At 35.0% G+C, this 20,238-nt stretch overlaps 1 protein-coding gene and 1 pseudogene across 1 annotated transcript in view; both read right to left on the reverse strand.

Moving 5' to 3' along the window:
- Positions 1-20,238, reverse strand: part of LOC143225101 (CUGBP Elav-like family member 4) — a 633,828-nt gene that overhangs the window by 468,605 nt on the left and 144,985 nt on the right. The gene's annotated exons all lie outside the window — the stretch shown is intronic.
- Positions 780-898, reverse strand: LOC143227618 (5S ribosomal RNA; annotated as a pseudogene).

Raw genomic sequence — 20,238 nt, forward strand, 5'->3', positions numbered from 1 at the left:
GTTTAAGTCACATTAATCCTTGGAAGTTACTTTTTAAAACCTAAAATAAACACAGTTCTAGGGCAACGTTTGATTATTAACTTGAGTATCTCAGTAATAAAGCTAATTTATAAGCAACACAACGGCGCATTTCAAACCAAATGGTAAATTACAACCGTGTCTAAAAGTTCCTGAAGTTAACCATGTTTTATAAGAACTAATATATCTGTTCTGCACTTGTGTCATCAACTTCCATTTTTCATCGTCAGCGTGTAGAACATCTCCAAACTGTAAATTCCACTGTAACAAACTTCTGGTAAGGACAGAATATACCAACTTTAAACCATACATATTAGTAAACTTTAAACACATTCTATAATGCATGTCGAAGTCAGCTTACAAGACTAAGTTTGAATAGATATAAGATAAAAAAAAAAATTCTTTGGAACATCAAAGGACTTGACAAGTATGTACTCGAATGCGATTGCTGTGACTCAAATTTCTTTGGCCATCTTCCTCACGAAAACATATTGTTTCTTTGTTGAATTTCGCGCAAAGCTACTCGAGGGCTATCTGCGCTAACCGTCCATAATTTAGCAGAATAAGGCTAAAGGGAAGGCAGCTAGTCATCACCAACCACCGCCAACTCTTGGGCTACTCTTTTACCAACGAATAGTGGTATTGATCGTACATGGCTGAAAGGTCGAGCATGTTTGGGGCGGCGTAGATTCGATCCTGCGACCCTCGGATTGTGAGTCGAACGCCTTAACCCATCTGGCCATGTCGGGCCGATAAAAGAATGTCATCATCACCCGGTATTCCCAGGTGGTCACCCTCCCAAGTACTAATTGGGCCCGACGTTGCTTACCTTCGGGGATCGGACGAGAAACGGCGCTTTCAACCTGGTATGAACGAAGACAAAAAATTAGCACGTTTGGTGCGACGGGGAATCGAATCCGTAGCCCTTGCATTATGAGTCGAACGCCTTAACCCATGTGGCTATGCCGGACCCCCGAAAACAGCCGTTGATTTTGAGGTGTGTTTAGAAGCTTGTAAATTCTTGGCTTGTTAGCTTTTGCAAACTCAAAAAATTTATTCATCATCTTGTTAATGTTAACAGGAGATTTGTCTGGCTTCATTATAATGTGTTTTTGGATAAGAAGGTTATTTTTAGTAACTACAGCCTTTTTTTTTTTGCGGATAAGGCTATTGCTCCAGATTGGTTTGAAGTGTGGTTCTGGAGTTCTTTACTATCCTGAACGTTCAATCGTGTGAGTTTATTTCCTTCCAAGAGAAACGATGAAAATTCCCTTCTTTAAAATCTTATGTCTGTTGGTTTCACATCGTCTGATGAAACAATTTTCGCTATATAAATGTTTCCTCAGAAGCGACTGTGACTTGCAGTGTAGAATCATTTGTGTTTCTCTTTTTTTCTTATAGCAAAGTCACATAGGGCTATCTGCTGAGTCCACCGAGGGTAATCGAACCTTTGATTTTAGCATTGTAAATCTATAGACTTGCCGCTGTACCTGCGGGGTAGAGGGCTCTGTAGAATAGCTGGGAAATAAATGTGAAATAAATACATAGGTATTAAACATGTCACTTGTGGCAATATTGCTTGAACCTGCTGCGAGAAGCCGTTCGGTTAATATATATATAAATTGTCCTCATAATTACTCCCTTTCTTCAGAGAATAAAAATCTCTCCAATTATTAGTTTATAGTTTGTAAGAATAACTCAAAATTGGAATTTTCTTTGGTTCTTAGCATGTGAAAACCATTGAAACAACTGATGCTTTTCTAATTATCATCCTTACCGAAAGTAGAAACGAAGAGAAATAGAAATGTCTCTAACAATAACGTTTAGAAACAAATAAAACAATCAAAACATTTCTAATTTTACGCCCTTATCTTGTGACAGAAAAGAGAAATAAAATTTCTTTAATTATTGGCTCTTACCTTAAACAAAACATTGAAAAATCAAAACTCCTCTAATAATTGGTTATTAAATTTCTCTAATTATTAATCCTCTACCTATGAGGAATAATTACAACTATTCAAATTATATTCCATTGCCTTGTATGAAAACTAAAAATAATTAAACTTCTCTAATTATTAAACCTTACCTCTAGAGAATAACAGAAACAATCAAAACTTCTCGACTTTTCGTTCTTATCTTGTGAGAAGATGTGAAAGTATAAACGTTTCTCTAATTAGTGTTTTTAGTTTGTGAAAAGAACAAACATTCGTTATTTAATCATTAGATTTTACTGTATAAGAATAAGAGAAACATCTCTAATTACCGGTATTTAACTTGTGAGAAGAACTGAGAGAATCAAACTTTTCAACTTTTAGAAATATTAAAAAATCAAAGCTATGTTGTCAATTGTTCCTTCTTTTTTTTAGAACTGTTAACGAATCGAAACTGCTTTCGTTATTCATCATTACTTCGTAAGAACTGATGCTTTGCTGCTTAACTGTCTTTAGTTTTTATATATATATATATAAAGAATCAAAACTTCTCTAACTAATGGCCTTTCCTTTGTAAGAAATTTTAAGAGTATCAAAGCGTGCTGATGATTGGTTCCCTAACTGACGATCTGACTCTATCTTATTAGGTTTTATTAGGGTATTCTGTCTAACAAGTTAGTTTTATGACTTTTCTGTAATATAACTACAAAGTCTCCAGCTAATTAGGGTTCGTGCAGGCACACATTAATGTGTTGTTCTTTTTAAAGTTATGAAACAACTGCGCCTCATTGTTTTTAACTCTATGAGTGGTACTTTTCATTACACTCTGGTGACTTTCCAACGCAGTTTATAGCAAATTTTGTTAAAGAAGTTATCCTTAGTGGTCATTTTCTCAGTTAATTACCAACTGGAATTTAATGGCATAACTGAGTAATTATAGAGGCATCTGGAGTTAAAATGGAATTATAGACGAATGAAACCAGTGTTGAGGATACGTGTAACATTAGCTCTCACTGGTTGCCTTCTTTCAGATTCACTTCCTGGACCACATTTGTACCAAGTTATGACAAATTACCAGTCGAAGTGAATCAGGATCAATTTCATGTCCCTAAGAACGTACTTTCATGTCAATTTATGATAAAATACCAGTCGAAGCGAATCAGAACCAGTTACTTCACGTCCCTAGGGAAGTAATCTTGTTGTTATTTATGGCAGAATACCAAAGTTAATAAGAACCATTCTGATCATGTTCATAGACTGTAGTAAACTTGTAACAGGATATAAAAAAAACTACCCGTCGAAATGATAAACGAGCATTCTGATACTGATCTCTTACCAGTTAAAACAAAAATTAATTAATAGGATTATTACCGTTTGTTTTCGTGTAGCCCATTGGCATGTTATATAATGCTACCACAGTGTTACGTCTATTATTGTAAAAATATTTTATAAGATCCATTCTTTGTAGTACTGAATAACTGGAACTGTTTGTGGACGAATCCTCAAGTTGATGATCATAGGTCAATATCTTGGAATTCAGACTCACTTCTAACATTTCTTTGGCCCGGCATGGCTAGGTACTTACGGCGCTCGACTCGTAATCAGAGGGTCGCGGGTTCGAATTCCCGTCACACCAAACATGGTCGCCCTTTTAGCTGTGGGGGCGTTTTAAAGTGAAGGTCAATCCCACTATTCTTTGGTAAAAGAGTAGCCCAAGAGCTGGCGGTGGGTGGTGATGACTAGCTGCCTTCCCTCTAGTCTTACATTGCTAAATTAGCGACAACTAGCGCAGATAGCCCTCGTGTAGCTTTATGCAAAATTCAGAACAAAACAAGCAAAACCAAAACACATCTTAACTTTCCTTGGCTCCACTCAAGCCTAATCTGCTTTATAAATGCTATATATTATTACTAAACAACAGATGAACCTTAGTAAAGTTTGCTTGTTATAATAATATTTAAGCTACAGGTTTAACTATCTTAATCTGAAATTCCTCAAAGGTGGCTGGCTATATGTTCGGAAGAATAGCACTGACTCGAGTTTCTTGAAAATAATACGCCATACCTGTTTTAAGGAAACAAATGTATTGATGTAATATCTTTCGTTTTATACCATACAAAGCCATACATTGTAGTAGGAAGCTTAAAAGGGCTTGGACTGACCGGAAATCGCATCAGCCTCAAACATTTTTGCAAGGATTGGTTTGGTTATTGATAAATACATAGCTGCACAAAGAGATATCTATGCTTTTCCTTCCACGGGTATCGAAAACAGATATTTACCTTTGTCAACCTGTCGACTTACCGCTGAGTTAGTGTAGAGCATTTCGCAATGAAATATTACAAAAAGAGACGTTTATGTGCGCTTGTTTGTAATTAACCACAAACCTAGACGGTTTCTAGCGTAGTATGCCTCAGACGTACCACTGTGCCACTAAGGGGCTTAAAACAAGTCACTATTATATGGATGAATTGAGACATCTAAAGTTTTATTAAATATTTGTGTTCTGACCGTTACAACAAGATTCATTCTTTTGACCTTGCACCGGTACACAATTATCACGAATTTTAACACAGCTAAACTGAGATCTTCAGATGCTCAATTTGTGTGAATAAGAATGTTAGAGCATGAATCTAATTGTATAAACAGATGTGTACTTTACTTACTCATTTGTATAAACAGATGTGTACTTTACTTACTCATTTGTACAAACAGGTGTGTACTTTACTTACTCATTTGTACAAACAGGTGTGTACTTTACTTACTCATTTGTACAAACAGGTGTGTACTTTACTTACTCATTTGTACAAACAAGTGTGTACTTAACTTACTCATTTGTACAAACAGGTGTGTACTTAACTTACTCATTTGTACAAACAGGTGTGTACTTAACTTACTCATTTGTACAAACAGGTGTGTACAGGTGTGTACTTAACTTACTCATTTGTACAAACAGGTGTGTACTTAACTTACTCATTTGTACAAACAGGTGTGTACTTAACTTACTCATTTGTACAAACAGGTGTGTACTTTACTTACTCATTTGTATAAACAGATGTGTACTTTACTTACTCATTTGTATAAACAGATGTGTACTTAACTTACTCATTTGTATAAACAGATGTGTACTTAACTTACTCATTTCTTCCAAACGCGCTCTCGTGGTTATTTTAGAGGTAAAGCCTGATATTTGTTCATAGTTAACTCCTTGTAATATAATAAATTTCGTTCAAAGAAACGAGGTCTCATTGTCGAAGGAAATGCGAGTTATATATATCTATATGGTTTAAACGATAAACACCCATGACGTATTCTAATTACTGGCCTGAACTACCCGCGTACATTGTGGTGCTACAAGAAATGGGAGCTATTTTCTGTACGCTCACTTACGTAGAATCTCAGCTTCACCAGACAAACATTACGAAATAAAAAAAATACCCATGAGCTTAATTAAAACTTCAAACTACATTCTAAGCTCGTTAGTCGCCGCTTTTTGAAGACAAATTACATCATTATGCAGGCGATAATGAGAAATAGCGAACCGATCATTCTCCAAGAGCATGGAATGTACAGTGATCGCGTTGTGGCATCCATGTTCTATTTCCGCGAGGAAAAAAAAAATATTTTTGTGCCGGTGTGTGTGTGTGCGTGCGCGCGTGCGTTTTTTCCAGAACACGTCATTTAGTATCCAATTTCTTGTCACACTGAAGGAGGAGGAGATTGCTGCACGTGCATGCCTCGTGACGTTAAAATATACCTGTAAGAGCAGTGTTTGTCTGGCATCAAATTATTAGTCGCCATGGCAATAACGACTGACATCATAACCATTTTTCTTCGAGAGTATTTGTCAAAAGGGATCTAGCATAGTTGTAATGTATTTAGCTAGCTAAAACATAGCAGGATTTCTCCAATAAATCTGGAAATAAAAAAAGACCAAAACATTTCTGAGATTTGTTATAGAACTTAAATGAGTGCCCTCATTAATTTTTATAAGAAACACATAACTCATGTGAGGTTTCATAGTAGGAGAAATGTCGTTAAATAAACTCTCAATTAAACTAGGAAATATATTGTCCGTTTGGTTTCACACTTGTGTACTTTCGACTATTAAACAAATCAGCACGTGTTCATTCCACAAAATAAGCGAGAAAAGACAATAGATTGCACGCGTAGAAATCAATCCAGTATATCTCCAGAAGAACTGTAAGTGTTATTCTACATATTTAGTAGGTAAATCTTAAACCTAGTAGCTTTGTTTGATTTGTTTGTTTGTGTTGGAATTTCGCACAAAGCTACTCGAGGACTATCTGCGCTAGCCGTCCCTAATTTAGTAGTGTAAGACTAGAGGGAAGGCAGCTAGTCATCACCACCCACCGCCAACTCTTGGGCTACTCTATTACCAACGAATAGTGGGATTGATCGAAACATTAAAACGCCCCCACGGCTGAAAGGGTGAGCATGTTTGGCGCGACGGGGATGCGAACCCGCGACCCTCAGATTACGAGTCGCACGCCTTAACGAGTTTGGCCATGCCGGGCCAGCTTTGTTTTAAAACAAAACACTAAGAAAAGTCCGTATTTTCATGTTTGTTTTATACTGCAGAAGGAACGCACGTATTTGTTTATTATATTCAGTTTTATTTATTATTAAACACAAAATTACAGAGTGGCATCATGGTGCTCTGCCCGCCACGGGCATGGAAAACCGGTTTTTAATATTATAAGCTTTCATACTTTCCACTGAGCCACCAGATTGCTATTAGTTTGGTGAGTTTTCTTTTTGATTCAATTTGTTTACAGCCACTCGTCCTTCTTAAAATACTTAACTTAGTGTTTGCCAATTTACCTAAATGGTTAAGGACGTGTTTTCTCCAGTTTTGGTAATGTTAATGTAGCTTTGACTAGGCGTGCCCGGATTGAAAATCTTAAGAGTTCGTGATTCACGTCCCGTTGCCGCAAAGAAAAATCTTTGGAACCACGGATGCGATAACGCCTAATGAATAAGCCCGACTATTCAGGCTATCATTTCGAAACTGTGTAGAGATAGTTTTATGATAAAATTTTGAAGAAGCAAATAACAATTTAACTTGTTGTCGACTAATCCATAGTTTCCGACCTGCAGTCGGTCAATCTAATTATTTATCCATGGTCTATTTTGTTTCCATACACTTCTTGCAAGTACATTTCTAAATTTCAAGTCTTGAGTTACTACCAATAAACTATTATACTACATAGAATCCTACCGTTCCTTCTCGTCAAACTGATAAGAAAATTTAAAAGAATTCACTTGTTTAAGTCTGTCTCTTTCTTCAGAAGAAAAAAAAAATATCATACAGTAATACTATTCCATCAATCTTATTTGTAGAAGCAAGAAATCTTTAACATCCATCAAATTCCCTCGACTGGTAATTATCTACTTTTTATTAAAGTAGCCTTTACTACAACTCATATCTCTCTAAAAGCTTTATTATTGGATAGAGACTCGTTGAAAGAATATAAACGTGGTCGTTGCGTTATTCAATTAACTTCTGTATCACCAAAGGCAAAGCCTTTTCTACATTACAAGAATCACAGGAAAGACGGTAATGTAATTCAAGGATTAATTAAAACTCGTTCCACTTCAGTAGGGTTACACAATAACCACAATAAAAACCATTCGACAGAATATTAAGTTTTTAGAATAATCTAAAGATATTCATTTCAAGCTCTAGTTGGAAATTAACGCTCGTTTTTATTTATAAAAGTTATAACTTTTTTACTTAATAAGATGAATTAAAGTCATGCCTCCGTTAAATCTCTTCCTTCCACTATTACTATCGTTTTAATTAGTAGTAGTGCATGTTCTCGTGTAAACTATCTGTTGACCGGTAAATTAAATACGCATATGACTCAGGATATATATAGACTGACTCAATAACAGTAAGAGAAATATTCTGAAGGTTCAGCCGATATACAATGATTAAAAAAGATCAGTAAGTAATATATTCTGAGGGTTCAGCCGATATAGGATTGTTAAAATACACCATTCAGTGTAATATCCTGGAGACCAAGCTGGTATAGGATGGTTAAAATACACTATTCAGTGTAATATCCTGGAGACTAAGCTTGTATAGGATGGTTAAAATACACCATTCAGTGTAATATCCTGGAGACTAAGCTGGTATAGGATGGTTAAAATACACCATTCATTGTAATATCCTGGAGACCAAGCTGGTATAGGATGGTTAAAATACACCATTCAGTGTAATATCCTGGAGACTAAGCTGGTATAGGATGGTTAAAATACACTATTCAGTGTAATATCCTGGAGACCAAGCTGGTATAGGATGGTTAAAATACACCATTCAGTGTAATATCCTGGAGACCAAGCTGGTATAGGATGGTTAAAATACACCATTCAGTGTAATATCCTGGAGACCAAGCTTGTATAGGATGGTTAAAATACACTATTCAGTGTAATATCCTGGAGACCAAGCTGGTATAGGATGGTTAAAATACACCATTCAGTGTAATATCCTGGAGACTAAGCTGGTATAGGATGGTTAAAATACACCATTCAGTGTAATATCCTGGAGACTAAGCTGGTATAGGATGATTAAAATACACTATTCAGTGTAATATCCTGAAGACTAAGCTGGTATAGGATGATTAAAATACACTATTCAGTGTAATATCCTGAAGACCAAGCTGGTATAGGATGGTTAAAATACACCATTCAGTGTAACATCCTGGAGACCAAGCTGGTATAGGATGGTTAAAATACACCATTCAGTGTAATATCCTGGAGACTAAGCTGGTATAGGATGGTTAAAATACACTATTCAGTGTAATATCCTGGAGACCAAGCTGGTATAGGATGGTTAAAATACACCATTCAGTGTAATATCCTGGAGATCAAGCTGGTATAGGATGGTTAAAATACACTATTCAGTGTAATATCCTGGAGACCAAGCTGGTATAGGATGGTTAAAATACACTATTCAGTGTAATATCCTGGAGACCAAGCTGGTATAGGATGGTTAAAATACACCATTCAGTGTAATATCCTGGAGACTAAGCTGGTATAGGATGGTTAAAATACACCATTCAGAGTAATATCCTGGAGACTAAGCTGGTATAGGATGATTAAAATACACTATTCAGTGTAATATCCTGGAGACTAAGCTGGTATAGGATGATTAAAATACACTATTCAGTGTAATATCCTGAAGACCAAGCTGGTATAGGATGGTTAAAATACACCATTAAGTGTAATCTAGCGTATTAAGGTAGGGGTTAGAGAGGGCTCAGCCCCAGGGCCCATGGTATTAACGGAGGCTCATTGATAATTTTATTACATGTAAAATTAATTACATGGGATTTAGTGCCCACAAAACCTTAAATCCGCCATTGAATGTAATACTCCAAAGCTTCAGCCGATATAGAGTGACGAAAATATATCATTAAGTGTAATACCCAGAAGTCTCAGCCGTTATAAGATGGTTAACAAAGGACCAGTAAATGTAATATTTTAAAGATTCAGCCGATAGATAGTGGCTCAAAAACTACTACTAAGTGAATTACTCTAAAGTTTGTTTTTTATAATTAAACACAAAGCTACACACCACAGTTATTGAAACCCAGTGTCTAGCGTTGTATGTCCGCAGATATACCGCTATGCCACTGGAGGAATGGGGGAATTTTCTAAACATTTGACAGACTTAAAATGGCTGAAATCTATGAGTAATTGTAGAATCCTGAAACATCAACTGGCATAAAATGATAAAAACAAACCAACAAGTGAAATGCTTTGAAAACTCAGTTAAAATAAGATTGTTAAGACAGGCCAATAAGTAAAATATTCAGGAGACTCAGTCAATGTAGGATATGTGAAATAAACTAGTTAAGTTTGATACTGTGAAAAGAGCGAGTTCATCACGTCTGTTGAGGACACTTTCATCTAGTGATTATATCAATTATTATCACATAACGGACACTAATAATTTACTTTTTCGTAAACACATATTCGTTACTTCTATACTTAAATGGTTAAGATGAAAGTATTTTTCATCTGCATGCAACAGTTATAAAGTACAAAAAAAAACGTAATATATAAATGTAAGTAAATATTTTCTTTTAAATTACTTTGTATATTGAAACCTATAAAACCAACCAGCTTTCTGAAATTAAGTACGGAAAAAACAAAAATAAAAATGCTCGAAAAACATCCACACTAAAATCAATAAACTTTCTCATTTCTATGATATTAAAAATTTCATAATACTTCGCCACCTCTCATCTATTCTACGAAATGACGTGCACTCTGTAATGGCTGAAATATAACAAAATATAAGTCCTTAATATTGGCTAATTACTACATTTAAGATGCCAAATAAACTGGAGAGAAATATATAAACGAAACATTTGAAAAATTGTATAGATTCTAGGTCTAAACGTAAAAGCTGTGTGTACTAATAGCTGTTAATGACCTCACTTTGGACAGCAGGTTTCTATCTAGGATTTCTGCCATACATGACAGATGTATTAGTATGTTCTGAAATATTTCTAGACAAAATAAAACACCTGTAACTGTTTAGTTGTATATCTCCTCCAATTTAAATCTGTGAAATTACTTCATTCCACGTTTTGATTATGAAAAAAAAAAAAAATTCAGGTACAGCTGAATTCGGAATTATAAAACCAGAACCGTATGCGATGTATAAGCGGGAAAAATCTACTTTATACTTCATTGTTACCGTAGCTCCCTCTGTTGTAATTCTGTGTCATATATTCCCTGGTTATTAACAGCATTTTCGAAACATGGTACCAGTTAATATAAAATATTTAACTTACATATAAGTTACTTTTCTCTAGTCCTTTGCTTTAACAATTGTAAGTTTGAAAATAATTTCTCGCTTTTTATGGTTTTTCTTTTTTTTTTAATTTTGTATTTAGTACCTTTATGAAAATTGTTTGAATTTAAAAACTGAAAGTATACGATAAAACCTACTATTGAACAATTTTTCATTGAAAAAAATGTGGTGATATAAATAATACGAAATTTTAGCATTAATAATAATTAAGCTGAAATAAGAATCAGCCACCAAATATACTTTTATTCACTATTTAAAATTATACCGCCATCTGTTGAAAGATACATGCACTATAATATGTCAGTGTAGAATCAATACCTTTTGTTGACAAATTTACGTTCTTCATCCAAATATAAACGTGTATATACGTACTATTAAAAATGAAAACATCATATGTAAAAGAACGTTCATTAAAAGTTTTTCTGCAATTTTCAATATTTGGAAATTGTATAATTTTAGAAATTTCAATAACCGTTAAATGTAATCTTCAACAGGTTAGAATTTGTAAACACAAAAATTTTAGGATTTACAGCATTAAAAGCATCTGTGAAGCCAAGTGTAAGATGCATAATAAAGTCACTTAGAAATTAATATTCTATAAATCACAAAATTCCTGATGTATGCTAGAAATATTAGAACCTGAGAGTTTCAGTCGTGAATAAGCCTTTATAAACACTTATTCAAGAAAGTAAATTTTATTTTGTTTTTATCAGTGCACCATTATTTCAGCTCTTCGGCGGACCAAGATAATATAACACGTATTTTTTGTACAATGCTACCGTTTTATTAACACTTTCTGCTAAAGATCTTTCCCCATAAATGTGTGATTTCTTTCTACAAATTTTGAAAATGTTGTTAATATACTTCTAGAATGTAAACAGATTTATTAGGACACGTTATTTTAGAATATCTGCAAACTTTATTATGAAATCAAACAAATTTTTAAAACTGCCAGTATTAGAAACTTCAAACTAAGGTTCCGGAAGCCATAAGTTATTTCATAAAACATTGTATCAACAGTAATTGTCTTCTATATAAGGAAACTTTTTTTCATTAATTCTTCAAATTAGTCTAATGAAAAGAATCGAGCCGTGGTTCCAGGTTTGTAATCAATCGATTGAACTCAGAATTACTCTAACTGGTATAAAGTTGGCCAATATTACATCATTAGATGAGCTTAAGTCCCTTTAGCTTTAAAGCATCTACAAGTATTACACATTGCTGATGAGCAACCATATTGAAACAGTGGAGAGAATCCATTAGTAATGCGAGTGTTAGCTCAATTACTACAAGTTTTATATTTATCTCTTCTTGCCATTGCGAACGTTTCAGCCCTTATTTTACATTGCCTTTTATCTTATCGATTTAAACCTCTTCAAGATATTAAAAATACTCCATAATGAACTGCATTCAGTGGTGTGGTGGTCTTTTTGTAAAAGAAAAATGTGTTGTTTCACAGTATCAATATATATATATATATATGTTCGCAATCTCACTATATTTATAATTGTAACCTCAACTAGTTTAAAATTATTCATTTCGTGGATAGCACTAGAGCTCGCGAAATGAACAATTTCAGAACAGTAATATCATCTTTGAATAACCAGTTGCTTAAGGAATTTTGTTCGTTTTCGAACCAAGACACACAAAAGCTAACCGTGCATTCTTCATTTTGAATCTATAGACTAGGTGAGTAAACAGATGGTTAAGAGTGCCCCTGCTAACCAAAACTCTTATAGTGCAACCATGGCCCAAATTATGGAATCCGTATTTATGACAAGAAGACACAAGCCTTGAAAAGTCGGATTCAGTATGGACACGATAAACACTGGGCTACCCCAGCCCTGCTTGGGAAAATGTGATGGGTATTTAAGATTTATAACACTTTCAGACGTTAGGTTTGTTTGTTTTGGAATTTCGCACAAAGCTACTCGAGGGCTATCTGTGCTAGCCGTCCCTAATTTAGCAGTGTAAGACTAGAGGGAAGGCAGCTAGTCATCACCACCCACCGCCAACTCTTGGGCTACTCTTTTACCAACGAATAGTGGGATTGACCGTCACATTATACGCCCCCACGGCTGGGAGGGCGAGCATGTTTAGCGCGACGCGGGCGCGAACCCGCGACCCTCGGATTACGAGTCGCACGCCTTACGCGCTTGGCCATGCCAGGCCTTCAGACGTTAGGAAATTTTAGGATATGCTGTCTTTGCGAAATTGTTAAGAAGTACAATATGTTAGCTGCGTTAAATTTGATAGCTTTAAGTAACTCTTTAAACAGGGGCCCCGCATGGCCAGGTGGGTTAAGGCGTTCGACTAGCAATCTGAGGGTCGCGGGTTCGAATCCACGGGTGTTTGGTGAGACACTGCTAAATTAGGGACGGCTAGCGCAGATAGCCCTAGAGTAGCTTTGCGCGAAATTCAAAACAAACAAACCGATGACTCATAGGCGCCTCCAGTGGCACAGCGGTATGTCTGCAGACTTAAATGGCTAGAAATCAGGTTTCGATACCTATAGTTGGTAGAGCTATTTTGTAGCTTTGTGAATTATTCCAAACAAACAAACAGACTCATATCTATCTAACTGCTTGCAACTCTAAAAATAGATTTTCGATATCAACAGTAGAAAGAGAACAGATAGCCCATTGTATAGTTTCGTGGTTAACAACAAGCAAAGAAATCTATTTCATAACACCCCGTCGGTGGCAGAGCGGTATGTCTGCGGAATTAAACAATGCTAGAAACCGGGTCTTGATACTCGTGAGGGAAGAGCACAGAAAGCTTATTGTGTAGCTTTATGTTTAATTGAAAACAAATAAAAAAACCATTCCGTAATAAATTTCGCGTGGAAAGTCTTGGAAACATGAAGAGTACAAAGTATTCACAAAAATGAGCATGTTTTTGCTTAACATGCCCAAAACTTATATATTGTTACGATTGCGGGTATTTAACTGGGTGTTGTATAACTGGCTTATGTTAGGTCATTATCATACCCTCAATCAAGAGCTTCCTCAGTTACATTTGTTTTTGTGTTAATGGTCGTCTGTTACATTTTCATATAAGAGTAATAAGTGAAACTGCAGTTCATCCAAACACGTAGTTGTATTCAACAGTCTTTACGATCTTAACCGTCAGTATGTATCATATTTGTCACATTAACATACTGGTGTTCTTCTTCTTTATACTTTAAAACGGTTAAGTATCTTAAGGAGTGTAGCTGTGTGAAAAGATGTGTGAAAATATTGACTTATTAAAACAAAACATCCACATTTATTACTTTTAATGTGAACCTTTCATTTCTACTCTCGTTCTCAGGTGTAGTCTGAATGTTTAATCCAATAATTAGCTCAGCTCTTTCTAAAAAAACAACCTTGATTTATAGCTTGGATTTTGATAGCTATAAACTTCTATTATATTTTAACAGAACTGAATTTCACGAATAATTTGAATTTGTTTGAATAAGATAAAACGTTAAATCAAATTAATTTATGAAAGAAAGGGGAAAAAACCTTTTAGTGTAATGTAGTAAGATTAATTTCACTTTGTTTTTCTTCTGAAAATACCAATTTGTCCCCGATAGTTGAATACAACAATATTCATCAGTTTTAACTGAGATTTATGTCATATTATAAGTATCAACGTTAGATGGCGCTTTTAAAGACATGGATCCATAATAAAATTGTGCTTGAGTACTTATACAAAGAGATGAGCCTTTCATAAATTATCATATGTAGTCCTGTATTTTATGTAAAGTTAGTTCATATTAAGAAATTTTCTTACTATTACTAGTCGCATGCCCTTAAGAGACAGGAAAGTGAATGACTATTAATATTCAGTGTAGAATTCCTTCTTTCAAAATGACAGCTACGTTTGCATAAATATGTGTTTTCCTTGTTACTAAATAACCTAATATTACGAATCTTTTTAGACGTCATAGCTAAAGTTTTTTCTAAAACAGCTTACTGAAATTCTTTAAGATATTAAAAGTATTAAATGTTTTACATTTCTTTAGATACGAAAAGAAAACTTACCGAGCATTCTACTTAATTAACTGGATGGAGAAATTCATGAAGTAAAAATGTATTCTAAAGACGACTGGTATGGGTATTAAAACTTTAATTAAAATAAAGTACAGAACAACATTTGTTAACCTGACGATTACCAAAGAGAAATGAGTAAACTGAATACTTCCAAACTCCAGCGCCTAATTTCTACACTTACACACTCAGCAGGAGGTAAAATTTGAAAGTATACAATTTATTCATCGTATTACATATGTATGTGTCATACGTATATACAACGACGCTATAATTGTTTATTTTTATGTTATTAAACAGTTTCGTCACTCTCCTTTATTGTTACAGTACCAAGGTTTTATTGTCTTCTACTGATCATTTCGTATTACCTTAATAATGCTACGTGTAATAATTTCATAACTATTTCTCCTGAGAAAAAAAGTTCTAAACCTCTTAAAAATTGTATTTTTAGCAGTTAATTACCCCTCGTTTAGCTTATAGTTAGGTAAATGTAGTCATGATGTTTGTGTAAAGTTTTGCGTAATTCCTAAAACGTTGGTGTCTATTAAGTGTAAATGTTTAAAAAATTTAATAGAAATAATAAAACCGTTTAAAATGAAAGATTCTTAATCTGCGTGTTTTTCTCTTATTTTAGCTTTTTTACTTGTTTGATAAGCAACTTATCTTTCGTTTCTATTCCCATGACAACCTTGCCATGGGTTTTACGGTTACAAATTCTTGATGGTTATGAGGCCACAAGATCTTATTCAATGACTTTCAAACACAGCAATCTAATTTTAACCCGAGATACATCATGGTTGTGGTTAAAGTAAAATTAAATAAACATTATTTAGTTTCATTTCCCCCTTGAGGAAAGTGAGGGGTCGCGAGTTCGAGTCCCCGTCATATCAAACATGATCGCCCTAACAGCCGTAGTGTCGTTATAACGTACGATCAATCCCACTATTCGTTAGTAAAAGAGTAACTTAAATGTTGGCGATGGGTGATGATGACTAGCTCCCTTCTCTTCAGTTTTACACTGCTAAATTAGGGACGGCTAGCTCAGATACAGTACAGCGGTAAGTCGACGGATTTACAACGCTAAAATCAGGGGTTCGATTCCCCTCGGTGGGCTCAGCAGATAGCTCAATGTGGCTTTGTTATAAGAAAAAACACAAACACACAAATAGTCCTCGTGTAGCTTTGCACGAAATTCAAAACAAAGAAACATTTATTGTTAAGACAAAGAAAAAATGAATTAATAATCCTGTAAATTGGAACTGTACAGCAAATCCAACTCCTTAATAATGTATTTTGTGTCGTCGGTGTTTCTAGTCAACACAACACCCCGAGTAAAGACGAATCTCAGCAATGATATGTACATGCATACACCCCATGGCCAAAAGTATGTGGACACCCGACCATCACACCCATATGTGCTTGTTGAAATTCTCATTTTAAAATCATCGGCATTAATATAGAGTTGGTCCCCTCTTTGTTGCTATAAGAGCCTCCACTCTTCTGGGAAGGCTTTCACTAGAATTTCGAACATGACTGCAGGGATTCGCTCCTATTTAGCTACAAGAGCATTAGTGAGGTCGGGCACTGATGTTGGGAGAGAAGGTCTGGCTCGCAGTCGGCGTTCCGATTCATCCCAAAGGTGTTCGATGGGAATGAGGTCGGGGCTCTGTACAGGCTAGTCAAGTTCTTCCACACCAACCTCAGCAAACCATGTCTTTATGGACCTCGCTTTGTGCACGGGGGCATTGTCGTGCTGAAACAAAAAAGGACCTTTCACAAATTGTTGCCACAAAGATGGAAGCACACAATTCTCTAGAATGTTAATGCATGCTGTGGCATTAAGATTTCCCTTCACTGGAACTAAAGAACCTCTCCCAAATCACACAAAACAGCCCCAGACCATTATTCCCCCTCCACAAAACTTTACAGTTGGCATTATGCACTCAGACAGGTAGAGTTCTTCTAGCATCCGCCAAACCCAGGTTCGTTTAGAATGCCAGAGAGTGAAAGCGTGTTTCATCACTTCAAAGAACGCGTTTTAACTGCACCAGAGTCCAATGGCGGCGTGCTTCACAGTACTCCAGCCAAAGCTTGGCATTGCGCATGGTGATCTTAGGCCTGTGTGCGGTTGCTCGGTCATGGAAACCCATTTCATGAAGCTCCCAACGAATAGTTCTTGTGCTGACGTTGCTTCCAGAGACAGTTTAGAATTCACCAGTGAGTGTTGCAACTGTAGACAGACGAGTTTTACGCACTACATGCTTCAGCACCTGATAGTCCCGTTCTGTGAGCTTGTGTGGCCTACCGCTTCGTGGCTGAGTTGTTGTTGCTCCTAGATGTTTCCACTCCACAGTAACAGCACTTACAGTTGAAGGAGGCAGCTCTAGTATGGCAAAAATTTGACGAACTGACTTGTTGGAAAGGTGGCATCCTATGGCAGTGCCACGTTGAAAGTCATTGAGCTATTCAGTACGCCCCATTCTACTACCATCGTTTATCTATGAAGACTGCATGGCTGTATGCTTGATTTTATGTACCTTTTAGCAATGTGTGTGGCTTAAATAGCCGAACCCACTAATTAGAAGGGATGTCCACATACTTTTGGCCATGTAGTGTATAATACCTCCAGTAGTCACAGGCACATGGAATACAAGTTTTTCATCCTCTAGACACAAAATAAATGATAAAAAATGTTAGCTGACATACTTATTAGACACACAGGCAAGACATAATGAGACCCCTGGGAAGTGGTATTATGGGATAAAGGGCAGATTTGAAACGTCAAATATGGTTGAAGTAGATAAATATTTGAAGGTCTGAAAAACGGACACACAGACAGACATGCTGCCCCCGATAAAAGTTATATAAGGAGGTCAGTTCCAAACACCTGACACCCTATCCCACTCACAAGGATGTCTTAGTAGTAACTTCAGAGTCTGTTACATATCAGTAGAATAGCACAAGGAATACATAGGGGCCTGCCTCCCGCTGGTACAACTGTAAGTCTACTAAGTTTCGACGCTAAAATCAGGGGTTCGATTCTCCTCGGTGGGCTCAGCAGATAGCCCGATATAGCTTTGCTATAACAAGACACACACATACAGGGAACCAAGGATGACATATGGGAATCAGATTCGAAGTTACCTCTCTTAAGTCACTCCTCGGGATCTCCAAGTTTGATTTTCTTTACTCAAAAACGACAGTCATGAAAACTGGACACACAGACGACATTATATTCATATATATATCTATTTGTCATTGATAACTATCTACCTTCAGTTCGATTAAGAGAATGATACAAAATGAACATCTTTCTTAAACAGGATTATATAACAGCTACTTTACACGTCGTTAAATATTCTGAAGTATTTATTTTCTTTACTGGACACAGTAAGTGGTTTTAATAAACTTGATATTTGAAAAATTAGCTTCAATATTTCTACGTAAAATAAATAATTATTAACATTTTCAACAGTAAATAAATTCGATATTGAGCAAAGTAAACACGTTTTAAATACATTTACAACTAAAACATGTCATAGGATGCGTCAAACAGTCTGGTCAAAACTCAACCACTGCTTCAATTATACCGTAAAAGTAATTAACTTCTACTTTAATCAAAAACTGAACAATGATGTTCCAACTTTAGTTCCGTGATGTTATTGGTTAACGTAATGTTATGTATAAGATCGCATGGAAACGTTAGCTCTAACTAGAGATATTTCTCTGCACTTTGCAAAGTATATTGCAAAATAAAGACAGGGAAAGAAGTGTTTGCTGTATTACTTATCTGCCCAGAATGTTCGTTACGGACTCTAAAAAAAATAATAAATAACAATATAATGAGTTAATACTGTTGAAAGACGGAAAGTAATAACAAAAAAAAAAGGACTTTCAAAGCTAATAATGCCAGTCGTTGAAAAGGGTAATTTGTCGTATTAGGACTAAAATATTTATCATGTTTTACAGTCTTGTGAAGAAATAAATGTTGCTTTTATGAAATAAAAAATTCAGCGAATGTATAGCTACAGAACCCACGTTTATACTTAATATATATTCATAAGAAATCTTTGAAACTTTCTCTCAAATTTGTAATCTAACAGCAAAATAAAACTGAATATGTAAATACAGAGATTCAAATTTCATGTATTTTATTTTTCCGATTGGATTATACGTATAGAATGTGATGCACCAGAGAAACATACAAGTTATAAAAAAGTAATACTGCAAACAGTTGAACAGAATCCAGAAACGAAAATTCTTAATATATCATGAAATGAGTCGATCAGAAACAAACGCAATATATCTATCTGTCCACAGTTTATTCGTGGCCTCGGAATCAGTTTCGTAAGCAGCTGTTTTGTGATATTACAAGTATATGAACATTTCTTTTCTGTTCATTATTATGAATTATTAAGACGGCAGTGCACTAACAATGAACGTAATAGTTTCATAACAAATAATTGTTTTTTCTTGATGTTTTTGTAGTTTCTTAAACTACTTCATTACATTGTCTATGGGGATTTGTTAATAACAATCATATAAAAGTAAAAAGCTTTTTTTTTCTGGTGCAAATAGTTTTGAAATATATGAATAAACAAGTGATAAGTTTCACATTAACGTCAACAAGTTAAAATATGAAGAGACTTTGTTATTTTTAACACTTAAAATGACCGTTTCTTCTTTCTTTTATAGAATTAAAACATTTCTATATGTGATATTACAGTTTTAATAAACACTTCCCAAAACAAGTAAGAATTATAAGGTAGTCCTAAGCTAGTTAACATAATATTGTTAATAGTAATTATAGGGTAACCCTAAGCTAGTTAACATAATATTGTTAATAGTAATTATAGGGTAACCCTTAGCTGGTTAACATAATATTGTTAATAGTAATTATAGGGTAGGCCTGAGCGAGTTAACATAATATCGTTAATAATAATTATAGGATAGTCCTAAGCTGGTTAACATAATATTGTTAACAGTAGTTATGTGGTAGCCCTGAGCGAGTTAACATAATATTGTTAATAATAATTATAGGATAGTCCTAAGCTGGTTAACATAATATTGTTAACAGTAATTATGTGGTAGCCCTGAGCTAGTTAACATAATATTGTTAATAATAATTATAGAATAGTGCTAAGCTGGTTAACGTAATATTGTTAACAGTAATTATGTGGTAGCCCTGAGCTGTTAACATAATATTGTTAATAATAATATAGAATAGTGCTAACTGGTTAACATAATATTGTTAACAGTAATTATGTGGTAGCCCTGAGCTAGTTAACATAATATTGTTAATAATAATTATAGAATAGTGCTAAGCTGGTTAACATAATATTGTTAACAGTAATTATGTGGTAGCCCTAAGCTAGTTAACATAATATTGTTAATAATAATTATA

This window comes from Tachypleus tridentatus, chromosome 9, assembly GCF_004210375.1.
Source record: "Tachypleus tridentatus isolate NWPU-2018 chromosome 9, ASM421037v1, whole genome shotgun sequence".
NCBI classification, from domain to species: domain Eukaryota; kingdom Metazoa; phylum Arthropoda; class Merostomata; order Xiphosura; family Limulidae; genus Tachypleus; species Tachypleus tridentatus.